Source organism: Sorex araneus, chromosome 1, assembly GCF_027595985.1.
Source record: "Sorex araneus isolate mSorAra2 chromosome 1, mSorAra2.pri, whole genome shotgun sequence".
Classification (NCBI taxonomy): domain Eukaryota; kingdom Metazoa; phylum Chordata; class Mammalia; order Eulipotyphla; family Soricidae; genus Sorex; species Sorex araneus.
The window spans coordinates 45,076,805-45,099,171 of NC_073302.1; the positions used below are offsets into that span (position 1 = coordinate 45,076,805).

The window sequence follows — 22,367 nt, forward strand, 5'->3', positions numbered from 1 at the left end:
TCAAGGAAAATGGAAGAGAGCTCATCATGAAGATGATATTCACATGCCAGGTTTTGTTTCCATTCTTAGATGCCGTGTCTGATTATGAAGCATCCTTTATCTCTTAAGTTTTTACTTGTGATATTTTAATTAGGAGATATGTTTTTGTGCACTCTCTCCATATGCTTTCCATGAAGAGTTTATCATTCAGGTTTTGAAAATCAAATATAAGAAATTTCATTTATTAAAAACATAACTTTTATCACAGCTACTTTTTTAAGATTGCAGTATTCAAATATCAATGATGATAAAGTCAGGTAATATTGCTTGGAAGCTGAGAGTCTGGCTCTGAAAACTGCATTTTGATCCTGGTTCTATTTCTCTCTTGCTGCCAAGTTCTTATCATTTCACTGCTTTACTTTTTACACTTGTAAAACAGGTTTTAAAAATAGAATCTACCTCATAGACTTGCTGGAAGGCAAGTGTCTTAAAACAGTGTCAGGCGCTATGTAATTATTCAATTTACTTATGCTAAACATAACAAGAACCCGTAGAATTGTTCATTTTTCCTTGAAGGATTCTGGATACCTCTTTAACTCAGCAATATGTCTCCTTACGGAACTTATTGTAAGAAAATCTAACCAAGTAAGCTAACACCACAAGTAGAAATAATCAGGGTTTGGGAATCTGACCAACTGAATCCAGAGTTGCCTAAGTATTATCTACAAATTGCTCCACAACTTAGTGTCTGAAAATGGCAGCATTCATTTTTCTGTCCTTAATTCTGAAATTTGGGTTTGTCTGGTGGAAACAGTTAATTGATAAAATAGCTCATCAATGGTACCTGTACATTAATTTTGGCAACTTGTCTAGAATGTATAGTCTGCCATTCTTCAGTATCATGTGTTATTGGGGCTGGAACAATAATATAGGGCGGGGGAGGACATTTGCCTTGCACACGGCCAACCCAGGTTCAATCCCCGGCATCCTATATGGTCCCCCAAGTACCACCAGAAGTAATTCTTGAGTGAAAAGCCAGGAGTAACCCCTGAGCATCAGCGGGTGTGACCCAAAAAAGCCAAAAATAGAAAAAGTATCATATCATGTGTTATATTTACAGCAAATGTACTTACAATGTCCTCAAAGACTGAAAACAGACAGTACAAGGCAATTCCAAGGTTCCAGAACATCACTTTGTGTGTGTGTGTGTGTGTGTGTGTGTGTGTGTGTGTGTGTGTGTGTGTGTTCTGTAGGCCAAAGGTGTCACAATGTCACCCTAGATTCAGGGAAGGGAGATTACTTTCCACTTCTAGATAGGAGCAGTGACATGTCCATATAGTGAAGGACACAATTGGTAGTGACTCTCTTTTTAGACAGAATTATATAGAGCTAAACTCCAATTTTATTTTTTCTAATTTCTAAGGGACTTCTATAAGACCTCATCTTAAATAAACCTTTTGGGTGTGGGGACACACAAGGAGACTGGGGTTTTTTATCTACCAACTAGGCCAGTGTTTTCAGTGTTAGGATCTAAGGACATGGCACTGCTCAGATCTCCAGTCCTAGAGATTACTTAGGACACACTGCTGTTGTCTGTGGGCTTTCGGCCCATGATTGACAATGGTTTTTGTATCCAGGGCTGTGCTCAGTGATGCTTAGTGAACTGTGTGATGCTGAGCATATAATCTGGGGTAGGCTGTTTGCAAGGAATGTACTTTAACCCTCACACAAGACCCATAATAGCTCATTTTAGGATGTCAGCATTAATAAATATGATGTATGGAATGTGTTCAACTCTATGCTACCCCCATCCTACTTTACAGAGAGTGCTACATATATATATATATATATATATATATATATATACATATATATATTTTTTTTCTGTTCTGTTCTGAAGGCAAAAAAAAAGAGAGAGAGAGCATAAATGAGAGTAGCATCATACTATTTGTCGCTGTGTTTCTGAGCTATTGACCTTAAAAACAAATGTAATAGATGAAAAATGAGCATCACTCTTATGATTTATGACCTGATCCATGATATAAATTTTATGCATATGCTGTGGCTTACCACTACATGTACCAACTGGGTCACAAGCATCTAATTATGGAACTACTCTAGGTACCATAGATATACTCTCCCAGGTAAGCCTAATCTTTACCTCCTAGTCTAAATTAAATTTAAATGCATAATTTTTATTAAGAACTATCATGAGCAGATTTCACTTGTTTGTAGTAATAGAGGATCAAGAATTTCACTTCACTCAAGGAGATTCATCATTAAAAAAAAAAAAACTTCCACAACTTCCACAACTCTTACTGCATTATGAGCATCTTGGTGATCAGTTTGATGGGTTTTTTTGCTCCCTTACAGCATCCTTTTTGGCTGTATGCCTGTGATTATACCTCTTTCAAAATCCCTGACAGATGGGATTATTCAGCAGTTATTATAGGCTTTATATTTTTATGTTGGCCACATCTCACAGCACATTGGTATCTGAAATTTTCAACCTTTAGAAATGAATTTTTGTTGATAGCCACTTTACTAAGATACATACAAAATATGACATCATATACCCTGACTATACAGATGATATAGAATGAATAATATCAGACTTTCAGAAAAGAGAAATTATTTGGCCTTTCATCAGATTCCTCTTTTGGACATTACAGAGCTGTTTAATATTTAAGAATCTTTATTTAACTCAGACACGTTAATATTACTTTGAATGGTTTGAATTTGATATCTTAATGGTATTGAATAGAGGTGCAGTCCGGTGGGTAGTCAATTTCCACCAGAGTATTTATCACAAATGATGGGATAAATACACTAGCACTTACAGACATTTGGGGAATGTAAAAACTAAACATCTGGAATTGGATTTGGATGTAACTTCTCTGCCCACAGTAATTTATCAGATTTAAACACCATTAAAGTATTTCATTAATGCTACAGTTTATTTTTGTAGGTTAGGCATATGCTCTCTTTGTTTCAGCCAAAAAAAATAATAATGATAAAGTCACTCAATTTCTTCATCCCATATTTATTTCTAATTTCCCCTGAATCCTAGGCTTGGGAATCTAAGTGTACCTTAATAATCTGGAACTGAAGCTTGTTTTTATGCCAAGGATGAGACTAAGAAAGCAACACTGTCACCAGAATGTTTATAAGGATGGGTCTATTTTGGCTTCATAATAAGTCTAGGGGAACCATACCAGCCAGACTTCATTATTTGATCAGGCATCTCTACCACAGTTTATTTCCAGAATGATACTAAAAATATTCAATAAACAAAACTGGCTAAAAGAGTTTTACATATATGTATATATAAACCTATCTATGACCTATTCTGTTTATAGTAATCCATGAAACAAATACAAAATCAATACTTACATTTAGTTGTGGAGCAAGTAAAATGATTATTTCCTTACAAATCAATGAGTTGTCATGCATCATTGGATTGTGATCGACCCTAAATATTTTTTGTCCCAGTTTCTTTCTGGTAATGAAAAATTTAAATAGCCAAATGGCCTACACATTGGCATGTTTATCTTTATTTTCACTCCAGTGTTTGTTTTTCCTCTCTCTCTCACACACACTTATATACATGTATATACATGTATAAAGTATACATATATAAAGCATATATAGAAACATCATATATACATATATATTTTATATTTTCTGGCATCAAAATTGTGGTGTTGTACCAGAAGTATAACTTCCTCTTGACACTAAGACATATATGATACTATATATATATGTATAAAGTATATATAGTAGTATATAGTATATATAATACATAAACATATTTATAGTAATACATAATATATAGTATAGTATAGGATGACATACTATAAAATGTCATTCAGGACATGGCTGGCTATCAATCTTCTTTTACCTGGGCATCTATCTTATATGTTTAGTAGGAAGCATGTATAATGTTGCTTTATGCTACAGCATGTCATCTTTTGAGCAATCTTCCACTTTAGTGTTACTGCTATTATTTATATTTGCTACAGATTCCTTGAAGTCAATAAACTGTCCTGGCACTGACTAGAAGAAAAGCCTCCACCTTGTTCCTACTTTCTTTCCAGCCAGCATTTGCTGGTCTGTCCTAGCCCGTTGCTTATGAAAGCTAGCAGCTCCCTCGGCAGTGATCCACTTCTCAGACAGTCATGGGGATATTACTAATGAGGCCAGTACTTTAACTCACCATGAAAAAAAGTGAGTTTAACTCTGCTAACTCCGAGGTAAAAACAACAACAATAACCAGTCTTATCTGGATTCTACATGTGAAATTTCAAAAACAAGGAAAGAACAAGATAAAGAGTTTGTCCCTGAGACCCCTCTCTAGTTGTCCTTTAACAATATTGTGCAAATGGTGTAAAAGTCACTATTATAAATGCCTATTCTCAATAAACCTTCTTTTCTGTTCAACTATTTCATTTTTAATTTTAAAAAAGAAAGTAAACAATGAATAAATATATTCTTTAGATCATTGGATTGTATTCATCCTACAACTTAAAGTCTATACTCTTCACCAACCACACCTTCCTCAAAGCCTCTAGCAACTACTTTTCTATCTCAATGAGCCTAAATTTTGACTCTGCTTTTTTTGTTGGGGTTACGGGGATCATACAAGGTGGTGTTTAGTCTGCTGCTGAATTTGTACTCTAGATCCTGGCAGTGGTTGGGAGATTCTGAGGTGATGAGATCCAACTCTGGCCTCCTTCATGCAAAGCATATATTCAGTCTGTTGAACTATCTCACTATCTCTTTGATCTAACATCTTCTTTTGTTTAAAGATTCTAAAGGTAAATGTAATACTTCCTTCTCACACTTAACTATATTTTATTGCAAAAAGGATTCTACTTTATTCCATATCTTCATTGTTCATTTATGTATTGATAGGCACATAGTTTATTTCATATTTGGCCAGTGTTAATAACATTGCAACATAAATTGAAGTTTATGGTTTATTCTTATGGGTTCGCCTTTTCATATTTTTCTCAGATTATTCCTTTTTGAAATCCTAGTATGAATCTAGGAATTCATTTCTTGATGATAGAAGAATTAATTCTATAAGTTTTATTTTTCAAAAGCCTAAAAATTGAAATGGTTCTTTTCCTCTATTCTGCATTACTCAAACTTTTGAACTATTTGGTTCAACTTTGGTTCTAATAAGAAATAGATGAGTCCAAGAATGAAAGTAACACACTGACAAGTTACTTGGTATTTTTCAAATATTAAGAATTCTGCCCCAAGGTTTGTAAAAGTACTGAAAGAACAGAAAAGAAATTATTTATGTGCCATACATATATTCTGACAGATTGGATATTTCTAATCCTGCCATTAGAAGAAAAGGTACTGGTAAGCATATAGTCTACAAACCACCTAACAAATCTCATGGGAATAAAAATTACAGTAGTAGGAACATAATAGAATCCTCAAAAGTACATGAAATATCCTATGTAAAATTACATAATATAACTCATGACTTTGCTAACACTATTAAGGCAGAGTGGAATGAAAAACTTAAGGTGGGCTGGAGCAATAGCACAGCAGGTAGGGCGTTTGCCTGCATGCGGCCGACCCGGGTTTGATTTCCAGCATCCCATATGGTCCCCTGAGCACCACCAGGGGTAATTCCTGAGTGCAGAGCCAGAAGTGACCCCTGTGCATTGCCGGGTGTGACCTAAAAGCAAAAAAAAAAAAAAAACCCAAACAAACAAACCTTGAGGAAAAACCCAAGTCAATATCACTGAAATGTTGAAATGTTTGCCTTTTTACTCCCAGGAAGAAGTCCAGAAAGAATGAATGCACAATGTTCTTATCAAAATTTATAAATCAGACTTTTGTAAGTGTGATGGGGAAGTTGAGAGATTAGAAAATTAAACATGTCTAGTTTTTATTCCAGCTGGGCCTATGTGACTCTGCAAAGGTCAGAGAAACTCCCTAATTCCATGTTTTTTTCAGATACCAAATAATATGCTACAAGCAACCCTACTGTATCACTGTATCACTGTCATACCATTGCTCATCGATTTGCTCAAGTGGACACCAGTAACATCTCCATTGTGCGACTTGTTGTTGCTGTTTTTGGCATATCAAATACACCATGGGTGGTTTACCAGGCTCTGCCGTGTGGGCAGGATAGTCTTGGTAGCTTGCCGGGCTCTTTGAGAGGGACGGAGGAATCAAACCTGGGTCAGCTTTATGCAAGGCAAGCACCCTACATTCTGTGTTATCGCTCTAGCCATACAGTATGTGAAATTCAGTAAGATTTGATATTTATCTAGCACATAGTAGATACTAAAACACTCCTTCTCTTGACTCGTGTATTTGTGTATTCTAGTTTCACTATAAAGCCAGAACAAACTTAGGAGGGAATGGAGACACACTTGGGATGCTCAGGATTTTCTGTACTCTCTCTCTGACTCTGTGCTCAGTAGTCATTCCTGGGAGTGCTCGGGGAATTGTATCTGGTGCTAAGTCTGCTACACACAAGGCCAGAATCTTAACATTACATTATATCTCCAGTCCCAAACTCTTTTAACATTTAAAAATACTAAAAATGGTCGTACTGCTGTTATTGGATACCTTGAGTCTATCTTCCCCACCAACTTTTTTTGATGCCTTTTCATATTAGTGATCTATCCCCAAAGCTGGGCTCTAAGAAATCATTCACTACTGATTGTTTCACTGTCAGCTTTTTTATTTACTCTCTTAAGGTAGTGAAGAACCAAAATATGGTGAAGAGGCAAGGCACTTACCTGAGTGCAGCAGAGCCTCGTTCAGTTCCTTTGCTACAAATGGTTCCCCAAAAGCACCACAAGGGATCAGTCCTGAGCACACAGCCAGGAAACGGCCTTGAGCATTGCCAGATCTTTCCCCCCTAACAAACAACAGTAACAAAGATAGGTGAAGATACTGAATTTTGGAAGTTAGGCTAAATCTTTGCCAGCTCAGGTTTTTTCCAGGTCTGTCAATTCATTTCTGAGGTGTGGGAGGGTGGGGGTGAGGTGTTCGGTTTTGAGCCACACCCCAGTGTACTCAAGAGTTACTACTAGCTCTGTGCTCAGGGACCACTCCTAATGGATTGAACAATATCTGCTGCTAGCAAGAAAAGCACCTTACCTGTTGTACAATCTCTCGGTCCCAAATCAATTCAAATTTTATCTGCTGCCAAATACACAATGAAGATCCTGGCATTTATTTTTGGCATTGTTGTATCTTTTTCAGTTCTTAGAAATTTAACAGATAATTAGTGCATTTTTCAAGCACTAATTATTTTTAATAGCACACATATATGCTTCAGATTTCTGAAGCATACATGCTTCTTTTCACTGATTCATATTCTGGTGGAGTAATGAGAGGAAGTCAGACTTTTTAAGTGCACACTTTTTCTTATTTCACTGGCCTCCAGAGAAGCTATTTTCTCCTTAAGTAAAACAATCTTCTCAAACATAAGATAAATTTCATAAATCTTTTAGTGTTTCTCTGAGGAGCCTGCTTGTAAGAAATGCATTTTAGACTCTATTGTCCTATTGTCTTTTGTGGATCTTTGCCAGGAGACCCAGCTGATTTCATTTAGATTGCCTATCTACTAGCTACAGTAGCTCCAAACACAAGAAAAGACTAGGTTCTTTTGTTTTCCTGAAGGTTCCATGGGAGTGCTACCAAGTTAAAAAAAAAAAGAAAAGATGCAAAAAGAACTAAGGATACTCAAAGATGAAGATTTAACATTTAAAGAGGTTAAATTCCTTTGTAAGAACAAATAAAGAACTAAGGTCTTAAAGAGCATGTTTGGGTTATGCCTCCATCCTGTTGATGAAACAAAACCAAAGACGATATTAAAAGACACCTTTTCCATTTAGTTATAGCAAAGAAAGATTTTCAAAGAATGCATATACTATTAAAACCTCTCTGTACTGAGATCCTCTGTACAATGCCTTTAGTTATAGAGTTTTCCTTTCTTTTTCTTAAAACATTCTGATTTCTTTCTGATTTGTTTTAAAGGATTTTTTTTTGCCATGAATTCATGATCTAGAATGTGTTTTGACTGGGACTCAAAAATCATGTATTAAGGTCCCTAAAAATATTTCTGAGAGAAATTTTAGAAATACCATCAAGTTGAGCAGGCAGATTCTAAATGAATTCATATGGCGCAGACTTTTTTTTTTTAGAATGATGATGTAAATTTCTTTTTTTTTCCTTTAAAGCTCAAGCAGGTTTGCATCTGACTTTACTTCTATTTCATTCCACGTTCAATGCTCACTGTTGTGAACCATTAAACAGTACTTCACAAAAGCACATACATAAATCACTTTGGTCTGGTAAAAGGAGAATTTTGTAAATTGAAACAGTAGGCTTTCTTCCTTATGCTGATTTGAGCTATCAGTCAGAAGGATGATTATGTGTTGTCTCTGTTGGAATTGAAGAAGGACCTACACTCATTAATTTTTTTTTCCATTTGAATCTGAAATTGCTGTGAATGATAATAACTACATTGCCGCATCAACTGAAAATCAAACTGCTATTTGGTAAAAAAAAAAATTCAAATCAAGTAGGGTGAAGTGAGGAAGAAAGAACTTGCAGTTCAACTTTAAATTGTGAACACCAAAAGAAGAATCTTTAACACAGACACACACAGACACACACACACACACACACAGACACACACACACACACAAATCCCCAGCAAATGCAGTGCTACCAAGTTTTCCCTCCTCTCTATAGTCTGTTTTCTTTGGCATTCAGCCGCTAGAAATTAAGATCCAGTTTCCCTGGCAACAATAAAGGAGCACAGTTCTACAGAGGAGCTTCCTCATTCAGATTGTTAGCTACACAAATAAAGTTCCAAAAGAGATTGCCTCAGAATAAAGGAATAAAAGAAAGACCATCCCCAGCTATTGTGATGGGTGTTAAGGTATTATTCACAGTCCCTCCAATTGGACAATGTGTTTTTGTGAGGAACTGAATTACCTTAGATTGGTTTTCTACATCTTTTTGTGCTTGGGATAGCAGTCTACCTTTTATAGTCTATTTAGTTCCCTCCATAGTTCCATTAGCATCAGTCCTATTACTTTCCAGTTTGTTTGAGGGGAAGTTCACTTTTTTAAGTTGCCATATTATCTCCTAGGAAGCCACTTTCAATAGAAATTTAAATATCTTTCAAAGCTTTTAGAATTAAGTTACACTTATTATTTGTTTTGCCTGTCATCTCTTTTCTGCAACATGTATATGGGAAGAAAACATTTCATCTATTTATTTATTTATTTATTTATTTATGCTTTTTGGGTTACACCCAGCCATGCACAAGGGTTACCTCCTGGCTCTGCACTCAGGAATTACTCCTGGCGATGCTCATGGGACCATATGGGATGCTGGAAATTGAATCCAGGTCGGCCTCATGCAAGGCAAACGCCCTACCCACTGTGCTATCGCTCTAGCCCCCAAGAAAATATTTTAAATTGTGATCTGACCTATGTAATAAGCAAATTGAGACTGGATTATTTTGAATTTGGCAAGGAATCTGGAGTTTTTTGTTTTTCATAGCATTTATTCTTATTTTGAGGGATATAACATAGGTGATTGTATTTTATTTTAATTTTATTATAGATTAGGTGGCATGGTTACAAAAGTGTAACAATAATGATACTAGTACACAGTTACTGCACCCTATTGTCATCAAATTGCCCAAGATACTCCACCATTGACCCTATATCACTTTTAATCCAGTGGTGATTGGTATTGAATTGTATTATAGTTGCTTGACAAGTATATTTTAGACAAATATATTTATATTTTAGTCAAACCTTCTATAATAATTTTTTTCCCTTAAAGCAGAAAGCCAGGTTACATTTCAGCAATTTTCATACTTGCAAATCTAGTAGGGGTGTTGCTAATATCTTTTAGGACAAATAAATTTCAGGTACAGACATAATAAAATCATTACTTATTACATGTCCACCACATTGTTAAATACTTCACCGAGATATTTTAAGTAGTAAAATTCTTATCAATTAAAATTAAGGAATAAAGGATCCCAGAGAGATAGTACAGTGGACAGGGCACTTGTTTTCCCTTCAGTCTGTAGTGTTTTAGTTAATCACCAAAACTAAATATTGCATTTGAAGTATTTTTCAGAGAAAAAAAATATCCATGATCCCATTGAAAATTCTTTATTTCCCTTTATGAAAATGAAACCAGATAGTGACCATAGCTTCTGGACGTAAAGAATTGAATGTGTATCATCTTTCTTTAAGATTTTTCTACATGGTGTCCAGTTCTCTGTGCAAACAATATTTACAGAGAATTGCTACTTATGTCCATTTGAAAGGCTCAAGGGCTTACTTTATTGTGCATAGTTTTTAAAAATGAATCCTGGCATTCATTCTACAAAAATGTATTTCATTTCATCCTAAGACTTTGTATCTTTTAGTCAATAAAAATTATGTACATGTTAATATTTTTACAATCCCTAGACTTTTGTAGATACTAAATAAGGGCCCTGATTCTGAGTTCAAATATTTTATTTAGAGCTTCTGAGTGTCTTAGAAAGTAAAGGTCAAAGAAAAGAACTGGAGTGGGAATATTAATAACTCAATACTAAATTTATGTTACTACTTGAGTAAACATAGTAATGTGCCTCATTTTCTCTACAACATCAATAAAGTTTGGTTTTCTGAACTTATTGTTAATAGCCTCTAACTCTAGCTTTTTAAGATTCAATTTTGATGTTTGTTCTAAGATTCAAAATTCTATTCCTCACAATGGTGATCACTCTACTATAAGTTGAAATCCTTTGACTACTCACCAGCACCACCACTCTTATTCCCTTTGATACTTTTTTAAAAGCAGATTTTGCCAAAATTTATTTAGTGTCTTTTCATTATCACAGATTCGAAAATACACATATTTTTTTCTAGGAAATTGGGCCAGAGAATTAGTACAGGGTTAACTTGTTATACTGTATATGGCTGACCCTGGTTCCATACCCGGCACTGACATGGTTCCCCACAACACTGCCAAGAGTAAGACTTAAGCACCACTGAGTGTTCTAATAAATTAAAAGTTGCTAAAAATAAAATAAATTAATTAATAAATGAAGTAGCATTGCATTGTTATGTAGCTTCAGATATGCATCATTAAAAATCAACATGTGGGGCCAGTGATAGAACAGAGGGTAGGGTGTTTGCCTTGTATGCAGCCAACCCAGGTTCAATTCCCGGCACCCCATATGGTCCCCCAGGCACTGCCAGGAGTAATTTCTGAGTGCAGAGCCAAAAGTAACCCCTGAGCATCTCTAGGTGTGACCCAAAAAGAAAAAAAAAGTAGAAAAATCAACATGTATGTGTACTCTGCCCCAATTTGTACCTTCACCTTTCCTTCTCCCTTTCTTTCTGGTTACCATCATTTATACTCATTTAATCTGTTTTTTCCCCTACAAAAATATATGAATGAAATTATCTGGTATTTTTCTTTCTCCATCTGCCTTATTTCACTTAACGTAATACCATCTATGCTTATGTATTACGTAGAAAATTGCAGTATTTCATCTTTATTGATGAATAAAATTTTGTTGTGAATATACAAATATCTCTTTATTCAATCATCAATGAATGGGCACTTTTTAAAAAATTTCTTGGGTAGTATAAGTATTGCTGCCATAAAAATGGGTGAAGATGCCTATATCTCTTCAAAGTAGTGATTTTGTATCTTTCAAGTAAGTACTCCAAAGTGGAATTGCTATTGTATGGAATTCTACCTTCAATTTTTGAAAAATTCAATACTGCTTTATATAATTATTTCATCAGTTTATATTTTTATTAGCAATGTAAAAAGGTTTCTTCCTTCCATATTTTTTTCTAACACTTGTTTCTTGTCTTTTGAACAATGGCCATTTAACAGATATACAATGTCATCACATTGTTGCTTTGATTTGTATGGTTCTAATAATAAGAGATTGTGAACATCTGTTCAGATATCATAGGCCATATGTATGTCTTCTTTGGAGTAGTCTATGTTCAGATATTAAGCCATTTTTTAATGTGGTTATAATTTTATATTGTTGAGTTATAAGAATTTTTTTCAATGTTGAATATTAACCTCCTGTTGAATATAAGATGTTCAAATATATCCCTCCTTTCAGTAGGGTATCTTTTTACGTCAATGCAATTTTTTTTGTTATGTACAGAAGTTTTTAAGTTTGATGTAGTCTCATTTTTTTATTCATTTTTTTTGTTTCTTTTGCTGTTGGCATAAAGTCTCCAAATCATCTCTAAGGCAGATGTCACAGAATGCATTGCCTATGTTTAATTCTGTATTTTAAGGTATCACTTCTAACATCTAAGACTTCAATCAATTTTGAATTAAATTTTGTGTGGTATTAAATAATGTTCTAGTTTTATTCCTTTGTATGTGACTGTTCAATTTTTCTAAAACCGTTTATTGAAGAGAACTTTCTTGCATTGTCTGAATGTCTTGAATATGAGCTTCTTTTAAAAAAATCTATTTTTTAAACCCTGCCACAGAAGCTAAAATGTTTTAAAAATATTTTTCTTGAAAACAGTCTGGTATAGATTTACAAGCTAAAAGAAAATTAAATTTAACTTCAAATTAATGTAATGAACATAAAATATGACATCAAATTTTACTTAGCATGTAGTATGTTTCAGAAAATTTTGTCTTAGGGTACGAAACAGAAGAAAACATTTTCCTATTAGGATTTTAGACTAATCACAAGGATCTTTATCTATAATGTTTATTGAATATGTGTATTTTCCTACTGCTATATATATATACGTATATGTACTCCATATTCATAAGAACTGGGGCTAGAGCAATAGCACAGCATGTAGGGCATTTGCCTTGCTCACGGCCGACCTGGGTTTCATTCCTCCGTCTCTCTCAGAGAGGCTGGCAAGCTACCAAGAGTATCCTGCCTGCATGGGAAAGCCTTGCAAGCTACCCATGGTGTATTTGATATGCCAAAAACAGTAATGAGTCTCATGATGGAGACGTTACTGGTGCCCGCTCGAGCAAATCGATGAACAACGGGATGACAATGATATTAGTAAGAGTTAGTAAGAATCTTGCACAGTGCATTTAATTAAATCACCAAAATGTTCACTAAGGGGTAAATAATTCATAATTATATGAAAATAATTTTATATTAATATCAAATATGCTTGCACTTGTGTTTATAAAGTGCTATTAGATCTTGTCCTTACTTTGTTCTTCTGAGATTACATATTAATTACAAAGTTCTTCAAGAATCTCAGTGTCCCAGCTTTCCATCTCTCCCACTGTCAAACTCTCTCATTTCTTACATTCATCTTCTTCCTCTTTACCAACCCCCAGATAGTATAGCTTATTGAATGCATTTTAATTGATTAGAAACACTGCTTTATCTTCATAAACTACCATGCATGTCACTTAATTTGGATAAAAAATCATTAACCATTTGAAAATTAGAAACAGTTTGATATTTTATATTGTGTTACATTGGGATATAAGTATGTTAAAAAATCAATGTGAATAAAAATATGCCAGGAATTTAGAAATTATGTCCAGTATTTTCCTGCTAGACCTCCACAGGATACACTCTAGAATTCTCTGGACACTTTTGTACCCCACAGTTCTAATATTGCAATTCGCATCTCTTGTTTTCTGTGTTTATCTTCAGTCTGGTCTAAATAAAAATGCATTCTTCCTGGACTATATGGATTGAAAGTTGCCTTTATATATCATGACTTCTCAAGAAAATTATTTCTTGCTTTTATAGTCTCACTAAAACCATTGTATAGGTTTATTGCTGCATTGTTTTCTAGTTAAAAATGTAGGGTAAATACACTTCATTGAGCAATTAATGTGATAAATTAATGTGATAAGTCCTTTACATTTTCTCTTATGTTATGCTGGCTACATTATAATCATCTTCTTTTCCCAATTTCTACCATGTCTAGTGGATTCTCATCTCCTTGAGGAAAGGTTTACCTAATAGTTTCTGGTGAATAAATGAATAATTAGAAGAATAATGGCTGTAAACTAGATATATTCACTCATATTATTCCATCTGAAACACAATTGTAAGTTAATGAGGTTGCTGCTAAGAGTTGAAAGTTCCCTAGAGTCATTTTTCTCTGTGCAACCACATCAAGTTCATATAATGAGAAGTGTATTGTCTAATTTTAAAAAACATTTTATTGCATGGAGTAGAAGACAAAGCATAGACTTACATATCAAACTTGGTATAGCTTTGAGGCTGATAACCATGTATGAGCTCCATATGCTATTACACGTTTCTATGTCTCAGTTTTCTTGCATTTAAACAGTGGTTAATATAATTATGTCACACAATTTATTTATTAAATTAAAAAAATCAAGAAATGTTTTCAAAATGGTGCTTGACAGGGGCTGGAGTGATAGCACAGCGGGTAGGGCATTTGCCTTGCATGCGGCAGACCCAGGTTCAAATCCCAGCATCCCATATGGTCCCCTGAGCACCACCAGGAGTAATTCCTGAGTGCATGAGCCAGAAGTAACCCCTGTGCATCACTGGGTGTGACCCAAAAACCAAAAACAAAAGCAAAAAACAAAATGGTGCTTGACAATTTGATAGTATTCAAAGATTATTAGTTTGCATCCTTTGAGGACTTTATTGCTATTTTCATTCTATACTATTCATTACTTTTTCTATTCCTGGCTTTGCTAACAGTATAATTAATATGAGCTGTTTTAAGAGGCATCTAACTTTAAATCTCCTCCTCCTCCCCTTTCTTTCCCCCTCCTTCCATCTTCTTCCTTCTTCTCCTTCTCCTCCTCCTCCTCCTCACTTGGGGCCTCTCTCCTTGATTTCTGGCTGACAATTCAATGCATGGGCTAAAGAAAGGTGCTTCTCAGGCCATGTGGTACCAGGGATTACCTGAGGGCATTCCAGAGGCCTACAGAGATGCGCACAGCGATGCCAGTGGGAATATCTAGTACCAGTGATTAAACTGGGCTGAGACTTTTCATATGCTTTAATCCCTGAACTCTTTCCAATTCCAAAAGTTATATTTCTAAGTGACAGTTTAATGCTTCATTCTCTTCTCTGTTTTCATGCTGTTTCATGTGACACATATCTTTCTAAATGCAATACAGATTCCATGGAGTGCATGTACAGAGTCAATGTCCAGTGTAGAGGAGAGAGCAGTTTGCCATTTTATTCTCCTTACATGGAATAGTCCTAGAGCATTAAATCATTGCATCAAATGTGACATGCTTTTTAATAGTTCTAGCACACTTGGCTGCCCGGAGACCCTTCAAAAGCAACTTTGAGGCAAATGCCTCCTTGTACCCTTTTCTCCTAGTTTTTCACGGGGGAAGCAACCTAATTACAACTTTAAAGGGACCTCAGAAATCATGTTCCCTTTCGAAGATGACTATTGGTACTGAGTCACTGAGTATTGTAACTGTAAGAGAGCTTTCAGAATGGAGCACAAAGGAAAAGCTCATTCAGGAAATTCTCTGAGACCACTCTACACCCTTTTGAACAAGGTTTGGGAAATGTTACTTGCTTTTTGCTCGCATTTGTACTTGAGCTTGCACTGCTGTTGTGCTTGTATTTGTGCTCCTTTCAGAAGACCTCTTGCATACCATACATTAGGACTCTAGAATCTATATCCTGATGCATGAATCTCTAAAATTAGTCCTTTTTTAAAAAAAGAAGGGACAAATGTGAGATTTCAGCAGCTTTGGTTTTTCATTTTAAAGAACAGCCTATTTTCAAAGTATAAAAAATATACCACATATTTTATATCTTAAAGTGATTACATAAAGCTGCTCCTGCAGATAAAGCATGAATGAGGTGAAGCAAACTAATTGGCTGAAATTTACATATAAAATTAGTGAATCTGCATTAGTCTCCCTTGCTTTGTGCTCAGTGTGTTTGAGAAATGGTTTAATTCTTTGAATTTACTCTTAAAAATCCCGCTGTAATTATCTTTTTGGGGTGTATGTGTATATATGGGTAATTATTGAAAATATAGTAGTAAGATTACTGGACTAGAGTGGTAGCACAGTAGGTGGGAGTTTGCCTTGCACACAGTGGACCCGGGTTCAATTCCTCCATGCCTCTTTGAGAGCCCTGCAAGCTACCAAGAATATCGCGCCTTCATGGCAGAGCCAGACAAGCTACCCACAGCATATTCCATATGCTAAAAACAGTAACAACAAGTCTCACAATGGAGACATTACTGGTGCCAACTAAAGTTGATATAACTCTCAGAGAGTCACATATTTTTAGATGTAGAAGAAACCAACATACATAAAAGGAAAAAATTGAGATACAAAGTGACTTTACCAAAATCACAATATATTCCAAAATATGACATTTTAAATGGTAATTCTGAGAAAAAGTGATAAAATGAAGTGTTTTAGAAACATTACATATTTTTATACCTTTTATGCACTAAGCATGCCAGGAATATAATACTGAACATAGCAAATATAATGCCTTCCTCTGCTGAGATTTGATGATTGGGAAAAGTGATCATACATATAAGCATGCTACCATAGCAATCAAAAAGTGTAAAGACACAGTTGTGGTACTATATGTAAGAAGTACATGCTACTATAAGACATAGAGAGATCAGTTGCAAAATCAGGTACTGTCTGAAGAAGAAAAGTGAGAGCCAAGAACAAAGAGAGAGAGAATTAACCAGAGACAGAACTCCAGAATGCAGGAAAGGTAACTAGGACATTTCAGACATAAAAGCTGCATGGAAATTGCTTAAGAAAGTTCAGAAATTTTTAGTTATGTGGTGAGTATTCGTACACACATGAGAGGACTAAGATAGTAAAAAGAAAATGTAAGTAAATAAAAGGCAATTCTTGTGTTACTTGATCCTTCAAATAGTTCAGTGATGTAACTATCCTTTTTCCATTTATTGAAAGGAATCTGAGATCTGTATAGTTTAAATAACTTTTTCCCCACATTGGGGTGCCAGGACCAAAGATTACCAGATGCTTTACTACCAAAAAATTATCCTCGGAAATCTCTTGATATTGATATAGAGCAAGCAAACTGCCCCACATGTACCACTCGTAGCAAAAACTCTCTTTTTTTTTAACTTAAATAATTTGAACAGAAGTATTGTGTGGTGAGATTTCGAGTATTTTGTGTACCTTCTAGAGATAAAGAGAAAGAAAAATGAGATAAGTGATGGTCAGAGGTAGGTTGTTGTGGGGGTATGAGTGGAGCAAGAGAAAGGGACTTAGGAAGAAATACTGAATAACCAGATACTGGCAATAAATTGAGTGTCAGAGCCTAGACTAGTACCTAGTACAAATGGTACAACAGAGAATATTTGTTGGTGAGGAAAATAATTTATGTTCTATGAGAACTTCACTGGAGAGCACATTTTCTGAGCACTTCTCAGTAATGTGCTTTCTCATAAGCTTAGAAACAACTACCCCCTAGTGTCTTATAATAGTTCTTGAAAGGGAAAACAGAAGTGAAATGTTTTTGTGATCAGCTGTTCATGCATTTTCTCACCTTCTCCCTTGGTGTCCATTACTTCATTCCAGAGAATAAAGTTTGCCAGTCTGACTTCCTTACTCTAATTGCAATCAAGTTTAAATAATGAGAGATTCTAGGTCGCAGCATTTTAAAGATGAATATATAGAAGATTGATCCATGCTTAATCATATAAATATTTTTATTTACAGAGTAAGCCCAGTAGTTGAAATCTTAGCACTTTTTGGGGGGTGCAAGAGATATCACCTTTTATTTTATAATATAATATTTTATTTTTTAATAATTAATATATTTCTAAAACGTAGAATGTAAAAATTTCTCAATTTCTTTTGACTGAGAAGCATTGGTCAGATTAGCATTGCCAAAGGAAAAGTGTCCATGTCGAAAAGGATGAACATGAGCTAAAATAGGAGAAAATGCAAAATTTATGTAGAAAAAAAGGATAAATATAGAATTATTGTCATTTAAAATAACAAGAATGTTCTTTTTAAAATAAGTTAACTTGAATCTCTGTACAGAAAAGTAGTTTCAAGCTACTTCTCATCAGATCCATCACTTCTCTCCTGGTCAAAATAAGATATATCAGAACTGTTCAGCTTGTAAACAGTGTTTGTTGTTATCATTATTTGGGGGAGGAAGAAGAACTTAGATTGATTGAGACAGCCCAAAAATTCATTCCCACTCAGTTTACTTTGACAACTTTTCACCTTTCCTTTTTCTCTCTTATTATACCTCAGAATGAACAAAGAGGAGTGTAGAAAGGGAGTTAGTGCTTCATTTGCTTTTACTGCTCCTAATACATTCAGGATGCATTTTGTGTCCAACAGAATTATTTTTATAGCAGTTCTTCCCTCTTATGATAGTGGTCGTAATATGAAGATTAGTGTGCTTTTACTGCTATTAAAAGTATCCCCCTTCTGGCAAACTTGTTTTAGTTTTCATCATTTATTTTTATTGAGGCAACAGGTTGACAAGGGAATAAAACTTTGTTTTAGGGTATGATATCCCCACACGGTGAATATATCAAAATATCTCCACTGCAGTTTATTAGAATATTTGACCCCAACCCATTCTTCCCACTCTAGACCATCATAACCTTATTTCTGCAGACAGAATCTAGGATGTTGTTTTCATTGAACTCTTGAAATATTTCCTCCCATTTCTTTGTTGTCTTTCTTTATATATCATATACAAGTTAGGTCATCTGATATTTGTTTTTATTTTTTATTTATTCATTTTATTTTTATTTTTCCCTTATGACTTTGTTTTGTATGACCCCATTCAGTTTCATCCATATTGTATCACAAGGTAATACAGCTGGATAATACTTCCAATATATATGTACACATATATGTAATTTATACACACACACAACCATATATTCCACATTTTCTTCATTCATCGTCTGTCACTGGGCACATAGCTTGTTTCCACCCATTGGCTGTTACAGATAGAATGGCAGTGAATATATGTGTGCATATATTTTTTACAACTAGCTTCTTGTGTGTGTGTCTGTGTGTGTGAGTGTGTGTGTTGGATAGACACCTAAACATGGAGTTTCTGAATTATATTTTCCATTGCTACTCTTAACCTTTTGTGAAATTTTTGGATAGTTTTTACTAAAGACTGTACCAGTTTACATTCCCACTGATGTTTAATGTGAACTATTTCTTCTCCAGATCCCTGTCAGCACCATTGTTTCTGGTGTTTCTGATATGGGCTATTCCCACAGGTATGAAGTGATATCTCTTTGTCTTCTTTATTTGCATTTATATGATTATAAAGTGATAAGTATTTTTTACATCTTCTTTGGAGAAATGGTCATTCAACTATTCTTGGTAGTTTTTGATTGGGAATTTTTGTTATTTTTATATTTTTTAGTTACTTTGCTGTTGGGTTTTAGGAGTTATTTATGTATGTTGGGTTAGTTCTTTTTACAGTAGCTATTTTTACAATGTATGATGTTTGAACATTTCCTCCCATTCAGGAAGGCTTTTTTGGTTTTAAATGGTACTTTCTTTTGATGTGATAAAAGAGTTTTGTTTTGTTTTGTTTTTAAATTTGATGCCATCCTGTTATTTTTAAAGCATTATTATATAGAATTAGAAGGAAAGGTAACTAGTTATCCAAAGTGTATGAAGCAATTCAATATACTGCCAGTGTAATTCAGTGTACTTACTACTTTGTTAGAACAACAACAAAACCATTAAACCTTAAGTTAACTCATTCTGTACCCAAGAAAGCTAAAACATTAGTAGTTTTCAATATTTAATCTCAATGTGTATGTACATGCATCATTTTATTGTATATAAAACTAATCTTCAAGTCAGTAACAATTTGTTTAGTTTGACTATTTGGCCAGAAATTTTGTTAATGTTCAATAGTGTGATACTTCAGATAAGCTTAGCTGTTCACTCATGTGTCTAAGATCTGCTCATCAATTAAACATCACTGCTTCTTGTGATTACTTACTGTGGGCCATAAAGAGAGTGTGAACAACTGGTGTATGTATTTCTTCCAGCAGTCTGATCTGGGCTTGTTTACATGATAACTCAGAGTTTTTAGAGTGAGAATAGGTATACAGTGCTATGTTATCCCCAATATGTGTGAATGCTTTATTATTTAATTTTTTTTGTTTAATTTGGGGCCACACCCAACAGTACTCAGGGATTTTTCATGGCTCTGCACTCAGGGATCACGCCTTGTGGTCCATATGGGATGCTGAGGCTAGAGTCCAAGTCAGCCAAATACAAGGCAAGTGACTGATCTGTTGTACTATCTCTCTAGACTTCATTTTTAAAAACATTTCTTGTTTTACTTTAGGTACCATGGTTTACAATATTGTTTTGTAGTATTTCATCAATAATACAGCCCAGCCCCACCTCTCCCCCAGAGGTCCACTTCCCTCCACCAGTATCACAGTTCCATAGCAACGTAATTAAAAAATAGAGCTAGAACCATATTATAAAAGAGATGCTGAAAAGTTCTTGACTATATTTGTCATCTGCTATGGTACATACAAGCGAAAAAGCAAGTGTATTGTTACTAACTTTTTTTTTTCTTTTTGGGCCACATCTGTCAATGCTCAGGAGTTAATCCTGGCTCTGCAGTCAGGAATTACTCCTGGCGGTGCTGGGGAACCATATGGGGTGCCAGGGTAAAAACCCGGGTTGGTCACATACAAGGCAAATGCCCTATCTGCTTTACTATCACTCTGACCTTCCTTATTTACTCCTTAATTCAATTATGTTGCAACAATCTATAATTATTTTAAACATCTTAAGTTATAGCATTTTAGAGCACATTTCTTCACTTTTAAACACCTTAAATTAATGGAAATCTATGCCAATAAGTCATCCTTAACTCATGAATAATATATATTTAAGAATTCTAATAGTCTAGATATACACATACTTTAAATTGAACTTGATAGGAAAGATTAAAAAGCAAACCAAGCAGCATATTGAATTCACTGTATAGATCCTTTGGAGTTAACATGTCAGCTTGAGTTCTCAAGAGTTTCACAAAATGATTGTGCAGAAACATGCTGCTTCTACAGTTCTTCAATTTCCAAATCTTAGTTCCTGGGTAAGGAGAAGCAACCAAACTTCCATGGAAAGTTTGTCAATATTTTTCCTACATTCGATTTATAAAATGCTGACAGTTAGCTACAAACTTTTGTAATAAAAGCATTGAAAGCAAACATGCTAATGAAAAAAATTCATGCATATTAGAGATAAGAAAGGATCAAAGTTTGGTTATAAAATTTGAGATGCCAAATTTATCACTGATGCTATGGATTTTAAGTGTCTGTCAAATTAGAATTGAGCTTATTTTTAAGCTGCTCAATTACAAAAAGAAAAATACCTCTGCATTCCCAGCTGCAGCCTCTCACACTAATCCTTGTTTTGAAACTAATTAAAAAGATACAGCATATTTAAAATAAAATTACTGATCTGTTTGCCCTCTCTTCCCATCTGTAATATCTTGCAAATGCTCTCTCGCTTGAGGCAACTTTGAGTTTCACAAATAAAGATCTCTTAAATAAATTTTTCCTTTGCCTCATTTTTGCAGCTAGTGATCCCCTCTCTGGTTTTGCTTTTTCAAACCAGAATTAATAAATGCATTTAAAATATTATTATTTCTACCACAGCCTTTCATGTAGGTCATTTCCCATGTGGATATTTTGATCTGTCTTTCAAGCACATATACTGTTTAAAACTGAAATCTGTCTTTTCCCTGAGTCCCACCAGAAATATTTTTACAAGAAAAAAAAAATAGAACCTTTCCCAGGGTTTCTTCTAAGCTGATTTTAATTGACTGCTTCAGCCCAGGGACAGACCAAAACAGTTCTGATTGCAGCATTGCCTCTGTGGCAGCCACTAAAGCATTCAAAACACTCCGTGGGAGGGATCAAGGTGAGCTGGAAGCGACGCTGATGGAAAATTGGAAGGCAGACACTCATATTTGTCATACCAGTCTACGGTGGCATGTTCACCAGGGTTTGTATTCCTGGTGCATATTCCTAAATGTCAAAATAAATTATCCTAGAGAAAACAAGTGAGTTATCAAGGTTGACTGTTCTTGACTTCATGACTTTTCACAAACTCTTCTTCTCCCAAAATAAATGCATCATGACTTCAGTTCTGAAGGCAGGGCAACGTCACCTGCACTTGGCTTTGGCAGTGTGTGCTCATAAAGCACCATCACTGATTCACCATACAAGACAAACTGCTACTGGGAAAGCTTAATTCTCCCAGAGAAAAATATTCCCTTGACAGTGCGCATTCTTGCAGCCACAACCCAGGAGATTTAATTGAAAAACTTAAAACACACAGAAGCAGTGGGGGAAATCCCCAGG

At 34.9% G+C, this 22,367-nt stretch overlaps 1 protein-coding gene across 8 annotated transcripts in view; it reads left to right on the forward strand.

Annotated features, from left to right (window-relative positions):
• Positions 1-22,367, forward strand: part of LINGO2 (leucine rich repeat and Ig domain containing 2) — a 1,273,527-nt gene that overhangs the window by 1,084,809 nt on the left and 166,351 nt on the right. For 2 of the 8 annotated variants that reach the window (XM_055140447.1, XM_055140689.1), the window contains one exon: positions 19,186-19,238. The exons of the other annotated variants lie outside the window; for them this stretch is intronic. The gene's annotated coding sequence lies outside the window, so the exon portion shown is untranslated. The remainder of the gene's footprint in view (positions 1-19,185; positions 19,239-22,367) is intronic. 8 annotated transcript variants of the gene reach the window in all.